The sequence below is a fragment of the Podarcis raffonei genome, chromosome 8, assembly GCF_027172205.1.
Source record: "Podarcis raffonei isolate rPodRaf1 chromosome 8, rPodRaf1.pri, whole genome shotgun sequence".
Taxonomy (NCBI): domain Eukaryota; kingdom Metazoa; phylum Chordata; class Lepidosauria; order Squamata; family Lacertidae; genus Podarcis; species Podarcis raffonei.
In genome coordinates this window covers 24979188-24993748 of record NC_070609.1, presented here as the reverse complement: position 1 = coordinate 24993748, position 14561 = coordinate 24979188, and the positions used below count along the sequence as shown (strand labels likewise).

The 14561-nt window shown below is 44.3% G+C and overlaps 1 long non-coding RNA gene and 3 other non-coding genes across 4 annotated transcripts; all 4 read left to right on the top strand.

Moving 5' to 3' along the window:
- Positions 1–5486: 5486 nt before the first annotated feature.
- On the top strand, positions 5487–12625 carry LOC128418669 (uncharacterized). The gene is made up of 4 exons (XR_008331738.1): positions 5487–5584; positions 6950–7029; positions 10283–10424; positions 12051–12625. It is a non-coding gene; the product is annotated as an uncharacterized LOC128418669 (long non-coding RNA).
- LOC128420427 (small nucleolar RNA SNORA73 family) lies at positions 7655–7862 on the top strand. The gene has a single exon (XR_008332031.1). It is a non-coding gene; the product is annotated as a small nucleolar RNA SNORA73 family (small nucleolar RNA).
- On the top strand, positions 9833–10040 carry LOC128420428 (small nucleolar RNA SNORA73 family). The gene has a single exon (XR_008332032.1). It is a non-coding gene; the product is annotated as a small nucleolar RNA SNORA73 family (small nucleolar RNA).
- LOC128420426 (small nucleolar RNA SNORA73 family) lies at positions 10734–10941 on the top strand. The gene has a single exon (XR_008332030.1). It is a non-coding gene; the product is annotated as a small nucleolar RNA SNORA73 family (small nucleolar RNA).
- Positions 12626–14561: the final 1936 nt, after the last annotated feature.

Sequence of the window (14561 nt, the reverse complement as noted above, 5' to 3'; positions counted from 1 at the left end):
TCTTGAACAGATCTCTGGTTCTACCCATTCTGTTGTTTTCCTCTATTTCTTTGCAGTGCTCGTTTAAGAAGGCCTTCTTGTCTCTCCTTGCTATTCTTTGGAAATCTGCATTCAATTTCCTGTATCTTTCACTATCTCCCTCGCATTTTGCTTGCCTTCTCTCCCCTGCTATTTGTAAGGCCTCGTTGGACAGCCACTTTGCTTTCTTGCAATGGAACTTATTCCCTGGTAATTCCATCAGGCTGCCTGAATGGGAGAGATAGGAAGCAGGGCTCGTTCCATCTGCTCTGCTCCAGGACCAGCTCCTCCAGGCACCTCCTAGCCCTGAACTGTTTCCCTGCCAGCTGGCCGTTCTAAGAAATACCAAAATAATGAATTGAAAAAAAAATGTTTAAAATAACTTTTGTAAAAACAAACAAACAAACAAACAAACAAACGCAGAAGCCTTTTATTAGGAATTGTAGGTACCAGCATTCCAAAGGAACAGAAAAGACTTTTCATGTATGTGACAACAGCAACGCAGATGCTACTAGCCCAGAGATGGAAAGAAGACAAAGTCCCTACCAGAGAGGAATGGCAAACCAAGCTGTTGGACTATGCCAAAATGACAAAACTGACCGGAAGGCTCAGGAACCAAGAAGACCAAAACTTCAACGAAGAATGGGAAACAATTGTAATTTATCTAGGAGACCACTGTAAGCAGATGAAAACCTTAGCACGATTTTAATAACACTTGTAATGTAGCGAATATTATGGATAATATGGAAAGATATAAAATATGGACTATGAAATAATATGCAGTTGAGAAGGTGGACAATAGGATCCATGGAGGGGAAGGTGGGAAGTCCAGCAATTTGGATAAATCTCTAAATAGGGATATGTAATTTGGATTGTTATAATCCTATATTTGTAAAATCAAATAAAATTATTACTGTATTTTTCGCCCCATAGGACGCACCAGCCCATAGGACGCACCTGGTTTTTTTGGGGGGGAAATAAAGGGGAAAAAAATTATTTCCCCCCCAGGCGCTTGTGGGGCCGGGGGCGGGGAGAAGCGCTCTTCTCCCCGCTGCCAGCCTTCAGACCAGGTCCGGGGACAGCGGGAAGGTGCGCTGCGCCTCCCCCGCTGTCCCCTGAGCTTGCGGGGCTGGCGGCAGGGAGAAGCACGCGTCTCCCTGCCGTCAGCCTCCAAACCACATCGGGAGACAGCGGGGTGGCGGCGTTCCACCTCCCCGCTGTCCCCTGAGCTTGTGGGGCTGGCGCTGGGGCTCTCCTGAAGCCTGCATTCACCCCATAGGACGCACACACATTTCCCCTTCATTTTTGGAGGGGAAAAAGTGCGTCCTATAGGGCAAAAAATACAGTACCTATATATGTAAAAAGGGAGGCTTGGGTGGTGGTGAGTTGGGGCGGCACCTTCCCATTTCATATCGGGTGACGAAACAGGATGGCACTGTCCTTGCCTGTCCCTCAAAAATGCCATCTAAGAAGAGGAAAGGAATTCCTGCAGCAGGGCACTTTCCCTCCCCTCCCCTTCTAGAATGTACACGCTGTAAAATGGAAGACCCTGCAGTATGAGGAGAACAGTCTTATAGCACACCATCAACCTAAGTGGAGGAAGTGCAAAAGCAGGTTATTCATCCTTACCACAGCTGTGGCAGACTCTGCCAAGGGGCTGTTATACATTCACTCGGGCAGCAAATGCAGCAGTTTGTGGTAGTCAGCTGATCCAAAGACCTCCTGTCACAGTTACTGTGAACTGAAAAACAAGAGCAGCTGTCCTATCCATTGGCTCAGGGATAGCAAATTATTGCACTAAATGAGCCATTTTATTTTTTGGGCAGTGGTGCTTGGGCCAGAAAGGTGGTGTGCTTCAGAACCTGACCCTTTCACCAGTCAGACTCCATAATGAACTTTTCTGTTTGCTGTCATGTCACAGAAAGAGGAATGTGGCTGGTGAATACTCTTGGCCTTCTCCTTGGGCTTGATCTTCCCTGGTTTCCTGCACTCCAGAAGAACCCCACTGTGAACTGGATCAGAGACCCTGTAGTACTGCCTATTTGCTATTGGAGGAAATATTTGGTTCCTGACCAAAGTGGGAAAATGAGCAACAATTTCACCTTGTTGCCTTGTGGAGGAGAGAGGGCAGTCGTCGTCATCATCATCAACAAAACAACAACAACAACAACAACAACAACAACAACATAATAGCTATTGTACCCATGTGGGAGCCCAAAAAAACTCTGCCTACTTCCACAAGGCAGAAAATCAACTGGGGATCCTGAAGGAGGAAGTGATTTGGAGACAGCTTCCTGATGGGTGTGGGTGTGTGGGGTGTGGGACTTCCACAGATACCTGGCCGTCTGTCCCGGCTCTCCACAAAATCAGATAGCAGTCCAAAGGTTTCTAGTTTATAGCATTCATTGATACAGGGAGCAGGTGCATCAGTTCCTTAAGGCACAGTTGTTGTAGCCACAGAAAGTTGGAGCAAACGCAAATTCCCACAAACAGGTATTTAAGTCCTGGTGTCCAGCAGATGATGTTTGGCCAGATGTTCACTTCTATGCACCAGCTGATCTACAGTAAATGCTCCTTCCTTCTGTAACTCCTCCTAGATAAGGTAGACTGGTGATGGCGGTGGGGCTCTGAAAGCTTGGGTGGCACCAGAGACTCCAGCTACTTCTCTTCCCTTGGCTGGTCAACCTTCCCCTCTTGCTCTCATTGCACTGGCCCCTTCCCTTGCTAGAGGGTGTCTAGGGGGGTTACTGAAAGGGGAGTACTCCTGATAGGCAGCACCAATTTGCAGAACCTGCTGGACCCTTCTCCTGGATTGTGTTGTAATTTGGAATATAATGTGTTTTTTATTGGATTATTAAATTGGAAAACTCAATAAAATATTATGAAAAAAATGTTATAATACATCATAATTTTCAGTATGTCTAGACCACATCTTCTGATCTGCCAGTGCAAATTTAGCTATCAGTTGTGTAATGTATACCAGCTGGAAGGTCCATTACCACTTTGTGAGGCAATTGATCAGAGTACAATTGAAGAACAGATGACAAATGAACCTTAAATTATCATTATCACGAGCATAGCCTTAATGAATACAAAGTAAAGCATTAATATGTACGGGGGATACGATGCCCCAAACTGCTTGCTGGGTGTCCCCACCCTGAACTTTTTAGGCTGGTTACAGGGCAGCCAAGCAGAGCTTTTCTTATGCTGCAAGTGATAATATATAAAGCCATGCACAGCTCCAAGCATCTGTCCCAAACACTTTCCAGTTTTCTGCCATGCTTATTATTATTATTATTGGATCTTAAGCATGTAGTTTTGGTCAAACGATAATTTTTTTTTAAGCTGATGTGATTTTTTTTAAAAAATAGAATAGATGAACTCATTTAAAAGATGTTTTTTAAAAAATAATTCCAGTGGCACCTTAAAGATCAACTAAATATAAGCTTTCAAGGTATGAGTTTTCGTGTTGTTACCGGAAAAATCCGAGGGCTCCCTTGGACAAAAAGTAAAGACACCAACCAGGATAACTTGGAGCAAAACAGCAGCCTGTAGGCTTGGCCTTTATTGAACTGTTGCAACAGGGTGTTCCCCTCACTTGCAAGAGAGAGGAAAGACCCAGAAAAATGGTGTGCCAGGTCTTATAAAAACTTTTGAAATTCCCATCCCCTAGGTCAAACCCACCCCCAGAAACATCATGCATACATTACAGAAAGGAGGGGTTGAGGGAGGCATACATTACAGAAAGGAGGGGTTGAGGGAGGAGTTGTGGTGGTAACCTGAGTGTCCTGTCACCTGGCTGGTTCCCCCTTTCCCCCTCCCCAGGAATTATTCTCTGAAGACAAAATGTAGTCGCAGTTTCCTGCCCCCTGAGGGAAGATCTGATCGTTGTCCTTTGTTCCAGTCCAAGCTGAATCCACTCCCATATGGAAGTTCTTTGTGATCTTGATTGTCTTCTGTCTAGGACCATCAGGGTTGGCATAGCAACTGGGCAGGGCTCCTGTGGATGTGCTGGGATGGTGAAGGGATTATGGCTGACCAGGACCAAGCCACCCCCCTTTGATAGTCCTTGTCATATGGAGTAAAATAAAATGGAACAGTGCAAAACCGATGTATGGTTGTTTTTTCTATGAATTTATAACAGAAATGTGGCGTATGTAGTGTGTGAGTGTGTGTGTGAGTGTGTGTGTGTGAAGTTTGTACAAACAGAATGATTGGGGTGGGGTGGGGGGTTCCTGCTACAGTGTGTAATACACACTTCGTCAGATACTCTGAAGCAGAGATCGCTTCAACCTTTTAACTGTTGATGACTGTTATGGCAGTTGGTTCCACAGGGAAGGGCAAAGGATTTTTAAAGGATAGATGACCAAAATTAGTTTTAGTATGTATAATGGGACATTAATCCATTATCTCTATTCAGACCAGGTCTCTCCATAGTTTTGTTTGGTAATGGGTTGTAATTCTGCAACTTCTCTTTCAAGTTCTAGTTACATGTAGGTAGCCGTGTTGGTCTGCCGTAGTCAAAACAAAATAAAATAAATAAAATAAAAAAATTCCTTCCAGTAGCACCTTAAGTTAGTTATTGGAATGAGCTTATCTGAAGAAGTGTGCATGCACACGAAAGCTCATTCCAATAACTAACTTAGTTGGTCTCTAAGGTGCTACTGGAAGGAATTATTTTATTTTATTTTATTTATTTTATTTTGTTTCTCTTTCAAGTGTATTTCTAAAATTCTTTTGGAATAAGACAGCCACTCTAAGATCATTTAAAATATGAAGGTGAAGCAAAAATACAAGATAGACTTTCATTCGTCCTTGGGCACATACAAATTATATTTATTAAAATAAATAACGGTGGCTCCTTTTTCGGCCTCCGTTCCCCACGAGTGGCTATTCGCCATTTCACTCGGTAGAGGGAGCCCTTGTTGTCAGAACGGCGTCTGAGTCTCTTTTCTTAGAATCGCCTTCTCTTTCAACTCGGCACCACCTTGGAGTTCAACCAATCAACAGCTCCTCTGCATCCATCCCCTCCCTCCCTCTTCCCCCACTTCGCTATTGCGCATGCGTTGTGTCGCCGTTGTTTAAATAGAAAAATTTTAATACCCTGAAAGGTGCAGTCTTCATGAATCTGTAAAAAGTTCGGTTCTCATTGGCCATCGATGTACTCCACCATGTGCGGGGCAAAACTGGTAGAATTAGCTATAGTGGAGTAAGGTTTAAGAGGGAGAGGGAGAGAGAAATCTGGAGACAGAAGTGCAGTGCTCTCAAATATGCGCCGAGGACCATTTTTTTGTTGTTCGATTTTTTAAAAAAAATATAATACTATTCATATATGCCTTTCCGCTCCACATTGCCCCGCATTCTGAAAAAACCGATTGAGAACCGGAAGTGAAGACCGCCTAAATAGATGAAACTCGTGGGGTTTTTACGCCTCCCCCTTCGACGGGAAACCTTTGCCGCATGCGCCGTGCAGCCGGGCGGCTTGCTCTTTCCCGTCAGCCCCTGCGCGTTATAAATACCCACGTCGTGCGTCCCACATTCTTTTCTAGGCGCGTGGGAAGAAGAGGTAAGTGGTGGAGCTGCTGCCTTCGCTTTAAAAGAGCGGGAAGCGCGGCATTTTAATCTCACAAGAAGCAATAGGGAATGTAATACTTATAAGTGATTAATTAAGTTGCTTTTATAATTGCACCGTTTTTATATCTTAATAAATGAAAGAAACAGCGGAAGATGCAGTGATGAGATTTTCTCTATTGAATTTCCGCTCGTTTCTTGAATTTCAACGTTGAAGGAGCGCCGTTGTTAAAGTTAGTGTCACAGCAAACTCTTATACAAAAGATTATAAAATAAATTCTTGGGAGAGGGAGAGTTCCTGCACCTTGAAAGCGTTTGGCGGCAGGCAGAAATTCAACAGGTACCGCAAGTCGGGTGTGTTTTGGAGGACAGCAGCGGGCATGGCTCGCAATTTGTTTTTGAGGTCTGGAAAGAATGGTGCCCTACAGCAACCATTCCTCTGCTTGCACTGCACTTCCCTAGTTTCTATCTGGGAATCCTCTTTGGTTGGGAAGAAAGCTATGACCAGCCTCATTTCTACCCGTTTGCATGGGTGTCGTCTTTGTGAAGTTCTGTTAAACTTGCGAGGCAAATTGGATCTTTCCTACCTCTCTAAAAAGTTTTATTGTTTAATTAATTTCTCACCTTTCCTTAAAGGAGCTCAAGGTGGTGTACAGGGTTCTCCTCTCTTCCCATTTCATCCTCACAACAAGCCTGGAGGTTTATATTTATTGAACCACTAAAAACCTGCACTAGCATGATCCTATGCTTGATTTGAAAACCTTTTTTCTCCTTGCTAGTGACCTCTTAACAGTGTACACATGTGCATATCACGGTGCTGTTGGGTGGGGATAAACATTTCAACTTTGATCATTTAAAGCAAGATTGTATTTAAAAACTGAGATTGAAGCAGTATTTAAAAACTGAGATTGAAGAAGATTCCACCTAAACATTAGGAAGAACTTCCTGACAGTAAGAGCTGTTCGACAGTGGAATTTGCTGCCAAGGAGTGTGGTGGAGTCTCCTTTGGAGGTCTTTAAGCAAAGGCTTGACAACCATATGTCAGGAGTGCTCTGATGGTGTTTCCTGTTTGGCAGGGGGTTGGACTCGATGGCCCTTGTGGTCTCTTCCAACTCTATGATTCTAAGCATTTAATCTGCAAGAATACAGCCTAACAGTTTTTCTGGTCTTTGTGATGCTTTAAAGTTTAAAGCTTGCCTGAAACCAAGCATTTATAATGAAATACAAGTTTGGGTTTAATGTTTATGCAGTGTATTATTGGATGCTAGGCTGTACCTTGCTTGGTGCCAATGGTACTGTATGAAGCTATATTTCATGCAGTTACAATACACTAATGCACACTTTTGTTCTTTGTGGTCAGAAAGCCTTGAGAACCTCATTAGATGCTGCCGAAGAGGGCATTTGATCCACAGGTGAACATGTCCAGTTTGGGAATCCAAGGTATTGGATAATTCTTTTGTTTGATCTTAATCAGCAAATTACCTGAATTAGCCTTCATCAATCTGGTGCACTCCAGATGTTTTGAACTACGTACAGCTCTTACTGGGCCCCAGTCAGCATGGCCAATAGCCAAGAATGCTTGGGAGTTGTAGTCTTGCAATACCTGAAAGGCAATTGGTTGGGAAGACTTGCAAAGACAGGAACAGCATAATTTTATACAAATGGAATATATGCAGATGTTATACTTTGGCTGTGTATATAACTTTGAAGCATATGCTTTACTGTGGCACTGTAGTTTAGTGGTTACTGGCAACTATGAGGGGTAAACTACAGTGCCCATAATTCTTGGGGAGGGGGAAAATGCGTTTAGAATGTATTTTGAAGGTAAAGTGTGTACACAGCCTCCTTCCCAGAGATATCTAAAGGAAAAGGTTTTTCTTTAATCTATTGAAAGTGCAAACTCCTTATGGAGCACATCACTTGTCTCCACCGCAAAAATAAAGTTCTGCTCCTTGTACTTTACCCTTGGGAGTTGGGGGCACCAGTATGTTGAGCGTACTTGGCCCTTGCTGACCTAGAGACTATAAAACGTCTAGAAATGGAGGCACTTCATCCTGCCTTCAACCCAACGGGGATATCTGGAGAGGTTGCTCTCTCTCAGCTCTGTCCATGTGGCGTATGGGAGCGTAGGCCTTTGGGCTCTGTGACGTATAGTCCCCTTCCACACCGTTGGAGAGCAAGCTGGGCCCTCGTGGTCTGCAACCTGCATATTCCTACTGCTTCTCTGAGTCTTCGGACGGTGACTGAGGAGATAAACCATGCAGGAGACATTGCTTCACTTTGATAGTATATCCTTACTGTAGCTGTTGCTTTGTGGTAGTGTGGTATTGTTAAAAAGTTGTGTTTAATCCAGTGCTGCTTAAACCTTTGGGAGTGAGATCCATTTATAAATAAAATTTACCTAGGAACATAGAAAGCTGCCTTATACAGAGTTAAGACCATTTGTCCATCAAGCTCAATGCTGTCTACACTGACTGGCAGTGGCTCCCCATGGATTTAGGCAGGGGTCATTAGCAACCCTACCTGGAGATGCCAAGGATTGAACCTGGAACCTTCTGCATGCAAAACAGATCACCTAACACTGAGCTGTGCCCCTTCTATTATTACCTTATTTTTCGCACCATAGGGCGCACCTAGTTTTAGGAGGCGGAAAACAAGAAAAAAATATTCTGAACCCCAGAAGCCAGAACAGCAAGAGGGATCTGGCTTCTGGGATACCGTGTGGCTGTTCTGGCTTCTGGGGTAACCGCGCCAAGCCTCTTCAGGGCAGCGGGATGAAGGCTCCCCCTGCCCAAAGAGGCTGCGCAGGGCTAAAGCAGAAGCCAGGACAGACGCGTCGCTGAAGGGGCACTGCGCCTTCTCTCTCTCTGCGCAGTGCCCCTCCTTCACAGGAGAGGCGCGCAGAGAGGGAGAAGGGGCAGCGTCCTTCAGCGAAGCTGGAGAAGGAACAGAAGAAGACCCTTCTGTTCCTCCTCCGGCTTCCAGCACAGGCGCGTCGCTGCGAAGCGGGAGGAGGAACAGAAGGAGACCCTTCTGTTCCTCCTCCGGCTTCGCTGCACAGGCGCGTTGCTCAAGGGGCGCTGCGCCTTCTCTCTCTCTGCGCAGCACCTCTCCTTCACAGGAGAGGCGCTGCGCAGAGAGGGAGAAGGCGCAGCGCCCTTCAGCGAAGCTGGAGAAGGAACAGAAGGAGACCCTTCTGTTCCTCCTCTGGCTTCGCTGGACCGGGAGGAGGAACAGGAGACCCTTCTGTTCCTCCTGCAGCTTCCAGGACAGGCGTGTCGCGGCGAAGCCAAGGACCCTGCATTCGCTCCATAGGATGCACACACATTGCCCCATCATTTTTGGAGGGGAAAAAGTGCGTCCTATAGAGCGAAAAATACGGTAGTTACTGAACTTATAAGTAGCCTGTTGCACAAAGGTTTCCAGGCCGCCTTGCAATATTTTTAAGAGCTTAAGTAAAAAAGAGTTATTATAAAACGATGTGCAATTCATAGAAATTAACCAGAACATCTTCCTCACCGCAATAACAGCAGCAAAAAGCGATGGCAGCACAAACAGCTAAGCTTTCCAGTCCTGTCTCCTCTCGTTGAAAAAGAAAATAAGACTTTCAAGTTCAAATTTAACACGGGGCAATTGCATATTATATATTCCATGTTTTAATTAGCGTGTTGGTGTTATAGTACATATTGCTTATATAAATAGAATTTAATATGCAGGGGGTCAGTAACCAAGTTGCTCCAAGAGAATCTATGACAGAAGTGCTGTGGGCCCATCATGAATTTTCTTTAAAATCCCTAGAAATTTGGGGGGGAGGAGAAATGACAGACACATACTCATTGTGTGACCAGCCCAGGAATACATTGGGACTCCCAGTTTGAGAAGCAGCTGTCTTAACTATTGTACAATTCTGTTCTTCCCATTCCAGTACGCTTGAAAGTTCATTGCATGCTGTTGGAATGGCCATATAATCCTGAAATGGGTGTGTACAGCAGTTCACACTCTCAAGGTATTCATGAGAATAATTAATTTTTCCTATTTGCCTTTTGTGGGCTGGGGTGTGTGTGCCGTTAAGACCACTGTAGCGTGTTGTCTTTATAAACTCCACTGTGAAAATAATGCTGTGCTCTTGGGTTTAGACTAAAAGTACATTAAAATATAAAATGCTGTCTAGGTATAAGTAATTCTGAAAGGGCATCAGCTGTGTTGGACTACAAATGCACTTGCTGTTCATCCTGCCTTCAACGCAACGGGGATATCTGGAGAGGTTGCTCTCTCTCAGCTCTGTCCATGTGGCGTATGGGAGCGTAGGCCTTTGGGCTCTGTGACGTATAGTCCCCTTCCACACCGTTGGAGAGCAAGCTGGGCCCTCGTGGTCTGCAACCTGCATATTCCTACTGCTTCTCTGAGTCTTCGGACGGTGACTGAGGAGATAAACCATGCAGGAGACACTCCTCAAGCAAGAGCTTTGCTAATGGGATTTTGTTTTCAATACACTTTTCAAAGAGACCACAACAGTTTTCTCCTGATCATAAAAAATACAATCAATGTTAAAGGATATTGTGGGGGGTATGGCATGTATGTGGGAGTGCAGATTTGTTCAAGGGTTGCCTGTTGTTGTTTTTTCTTGTTGGGCAAATGCCCTCCGCTTTCAGAGGCCCAATTCTGAAAGATAACCCTGCTTTTTTATTCTTAGTAGCAGGTATTCTGCATTTTCCTATGTCATGCCGCTAGTTGTATATCATACCTGGGGCCTGAGCAAGGATGAGGGGCTGACTTCTGGGTGTGGTGAGGATCCTGCACATCATGGACACTGGAGCTCCACAAGAGTCAACCAGGTAAAAGGGTTGCTTTGTCCTTCCAGAAGAGAGTTTGCTAATGTCCTGCTGGCCTGCATACAACAGTCTTTGTAGTCGCTTGGGATCATTATATTGGAAGCGGATATTAAGCGTTTTCCCAATGTGCCAGATGTTGCTGGGCTACTACTCTCATCATAATCTCCCATCTCAATAAACTCTGGTTTATTGGCTGAGGCTAATGGGAGTTGGAGTCCCAACAAATATAAGGTACCACCTTGGGGCATGCTGGTAAAGAGGCTAGTAACTTCTTATACTGTAGAGGCACTTTGCAGTTTGTCCTGCCTTCAACCAACGGGGATATCTGGAGAGGTTGCTCTCTCTCAGCTCTGTCCACGTGGCGTATGGGAGCGTAGGCCTTTGGGCTCTGTGACGTATAGTCCCCTTCCACACCGTTGGAGAGCAAGCTGGGCCCTCGTGGTCTGCAACCTGCATATTCCTACTGCTTCTCTGAGTCTTCGGACGGTGACTGAGGAGATAAACCATGCAGGAGACATGTGCTTGTTTGCTGCTTCATTCATAAACCCTTATTAAATCTTGTAGGGTTCCTACTGGGGGATCTGGTTGGCCACAGGATGATGGATTAGGTGGCCATTTGGCCTGATCCAACAGGGTTCTTTTGTTCTATTTTTGCCTTGCTCTTTTTTGAGTTTTTGGTAGTATGGCATGAGGCATGTGAAAAATTAAGGCACTTAATGGCCTTGTAAGAGGCATATGCACCAGAGTTTTATGTCGTAATTGTGTTAATAAGCCTAAGCTTGTGGTTCTTTGTTGGAAGAAGCTATGGGGGCACAGATATATTGAGTCTTACTCAATGCAAGTTTTATAAACGGCACAATTGGGCTTGTTCAAGTTGGTCCTTGCATATATTCTCATAATTCCTAGGACCCTTGTACCTATGGGACCGCCTTTCCTGGTATTCCCCACGGAGGTCCGTATATAGCAACACCCTAGAGGTCCCGGGCCCTAAGGAAGTTAGATTAGCCTCAACCAGAGCCAGGGCCTTCTCAACACTGGCCTGGTGGAATGCTCTGTCTCTTGAGACCAGGGCCCTGCGGGATCTGATCTCTTTCCGCAGGGCCTGTAAGAAAGAGTTGTTCCACCTGGCCTTTGGCTCAGAATCAGTTTGATTCCCTCCCCCTCTTTCTTTTTCCTTTCTCCCATGAAGAGATTGCTCCCTAATTGTTTTAATGTTGTGTCTTAATCTTTTAAATTGTATTTTAATCAACTTGTTTTTATTATTGGTTGTTAGCCGCCCTGAGCCCGGTCTTGGCTGGGGAGGATGGGATATAAATAAAAATGTATTATTATTATATTATTATTATTATAATTTCAATGCTTGTGCAGTGACTAGTTTGAAGTCTTTACATAGGAGTCTGTTGTTTTTTTTACATTGGAATGATTGAGGTCCTGCTTTTTATTAGTGGATGCTTGATTGATTTCTCTCCCTCAATTAGTTTTTCATTGCTTTCTCCTCAAAGTGTCAAAGTGACTTAAAAGTCCGTACAATGCAAAAAAGCTTTAAAATCAGTTGAAATGTGCTGATTTTATGTTTGGGAAGCTGAGAACCAGAAACAGCCTGTTGATGTTTTTGTTTTTATTTATCAGGCCACTTTAAAAGGAAGAATAACAACCAGGAGAAAAAGAGCTGGAGAAGATGCTGAGGATGTGGTCTTGTGAAAGCATCAGCTATTTAAGCATAGGTCAGAAGAGAACAAGAGTCCTACAGATCAACAGAACAATCTTGGAGAAATGTCTACCTTTGGTCTCCACCTTCAGTATGCCTTCAAGTCTACAATTCCCATCCCTGGTTGCCGACTAGGCTGGCGGGATTCGGAAGGCCCCAACATTGACAGGGCACTATGCTAGCTTTCTCTGGCAGCAACATGATGGAAGAAAAGCTGCATTGCTGTGGATACTAATGAGCAGGAATGACCTCCAAAGCCTTAATGTGGAGAATTATCATCTTGCTTTTTCCCTGATTAGCAGGTGCTGCCATAGTGGTAACAAAACAGCAAGATCTGTGACACACTGCTTGTGTGTTCTGAGCAAAGGTGGTCAAGGGGAAAACTTAAATGCGGACAAAGATAATGGTCCAAAACCAAATTAACCGGTTGGGATGAAGAGGTTTTCTGCATTTGCAGAATTTGACAACTGCATGCATGCCTTTTTTCCCTTGCAAGTAACAGAACTCCTATGCTATTTACCTGTAAGAGATGGCTTGTTGAACACCAATAAAGCATATTATTCTGTATATTTTTGTATTCATGTGTTAGGACATGATCTGCAGTTGGTATTGACGTTGTTAGAGAAAATGCGTATACAGACGACAGAAGATGAGATTATGCAGCTCTACCATGCTCCCAACAATGTCGTGACAATTTAAAATGGACTTTGAAACAGGGTTGCATCCAACTAGGTTCTGCTCACAGTAGACCCATTGAAATTAATGGACCTAAGATAGCTATGACCATAATTTTTGGTTTTCTACTCTGAGTAGGAGTAGCATTGGCTATAACAGAAAAAACAAAAGGTATTGGCAGATGCACAGTATCTGATATTTTGGAATTGTTGATCACGTCAGTTTATCTAGTCTTTTGTGTTTGCCTAATTGAAGTGTGCAGTTTCTTTAGCTTACCAATTGTGGGAAGTGAACTTGAGATTTTGTTCTTTGCACACACCAGTGAGTTGCTGATTATGTGATCACATACCTTACATCCTGTATTGGATCATGTATGGCATTTATACCCCACCATTTAGCCAAAAACTCAGAGCAAAAATCAGTACTAAGATTATCCCTCAGGCTCACAAGTTAAAAAGGCTTGACATTTTGAGGAAAGGGTCGAGATAGCAAGCTCCATCACAAGCTCTTGTAAGTTCTTATAATGAAGCTTTATACTGTATCTTTTCCTGCAAATTCTGGTACCTCCTGCACAGATCTTATTCAAAGTAGACTGCAACTGTAGCTTGCTGTTCGCATCCTTCCCATGTAATTCCTGTGCCTATCAAATAACATAGTCTGTAATTATGACAGCAAATTTCTAGGAGTTTAGTGATCAGCTTAAGGTGATACATGTTATCTGTACAACGGTCCTGTGACTAGGCATTTGGTTAGCCAAAGATCACCCAGTTTGTCCTCTGAAAGAAACCCAGGCCTCTTTGTCCAACATGTTAAGCAATTGCATGTAGACTTCCATGTTCAGCCAGTCCTAGTGCACTCTGGAATTTGGTTTTAGGTAAATTGCAGGTGATGGTTACTCTCCAGTTACGAAGAAGCTAAAGCTTGAAAATTTTACAACAGGTTCCAGGTAGCACTAAAAATGGTGTGCAAAACTTAAAAAACAGCACCATGTGACCATTGAAAGTATATTTTTAGTGCATTGTGATTGCTCAGCCTGACCTTTAACTAATCAAACAATCCATCTTTACTGGCCAGTACATGTATTCTGTGCGTTGCAAAACTTTGCTTCCTGTAATTAAGTGACTCATGCTGCTGCCCTCCCAAATTACCTGTTCAAACAGCAACTGCAGCAAGCATGGGATAAGCTGAAACTGGAACAGCATCTATTTTGCATGCAAAGGTCCTAGCTTCAGTCACTAGCATATCCAGGTAGGGCAGGGAAAGTACCGTAATTTTTGCACCATAACACTCACTTTTTTCCTCCTAGAAAGTAAGGGGAAATGTTTGTGCGTGTTATGGAGCGAATGCCTACGGATGTCGGGGAGATCTGCTGCAGTCGTGAGCAGAGGATCCATGGTTCCCCTTCCTTCCCTCCTCCATGGCTCGTGTTGAAACAGCAAAGCGGGAGAAGAGCCGCTGAGTGGGGAGGAGAGAGGGACAGAGAGCCTGCTTGCTTTAAAGGAGCAAAGCGGGAGAGGAGAGGAGCCGCTTACATGGGTCACCCCAAATTCACCAGCAGATCACATAGCATGTCCATGGCTACAGCTTGCACCAAAAAAATCACACACCCACTGTTGCCTGGGGCTGCAGTGGTGCCAAAACGTGGTTACAAAGCATGGATCCTCAGGATTTTTGCATTGGGCCACCCCAAACTCACCGTCAGATCACATGTCTGTGGTCACAGCATGAACCACAAAAATCATACATCCACTGTTTCG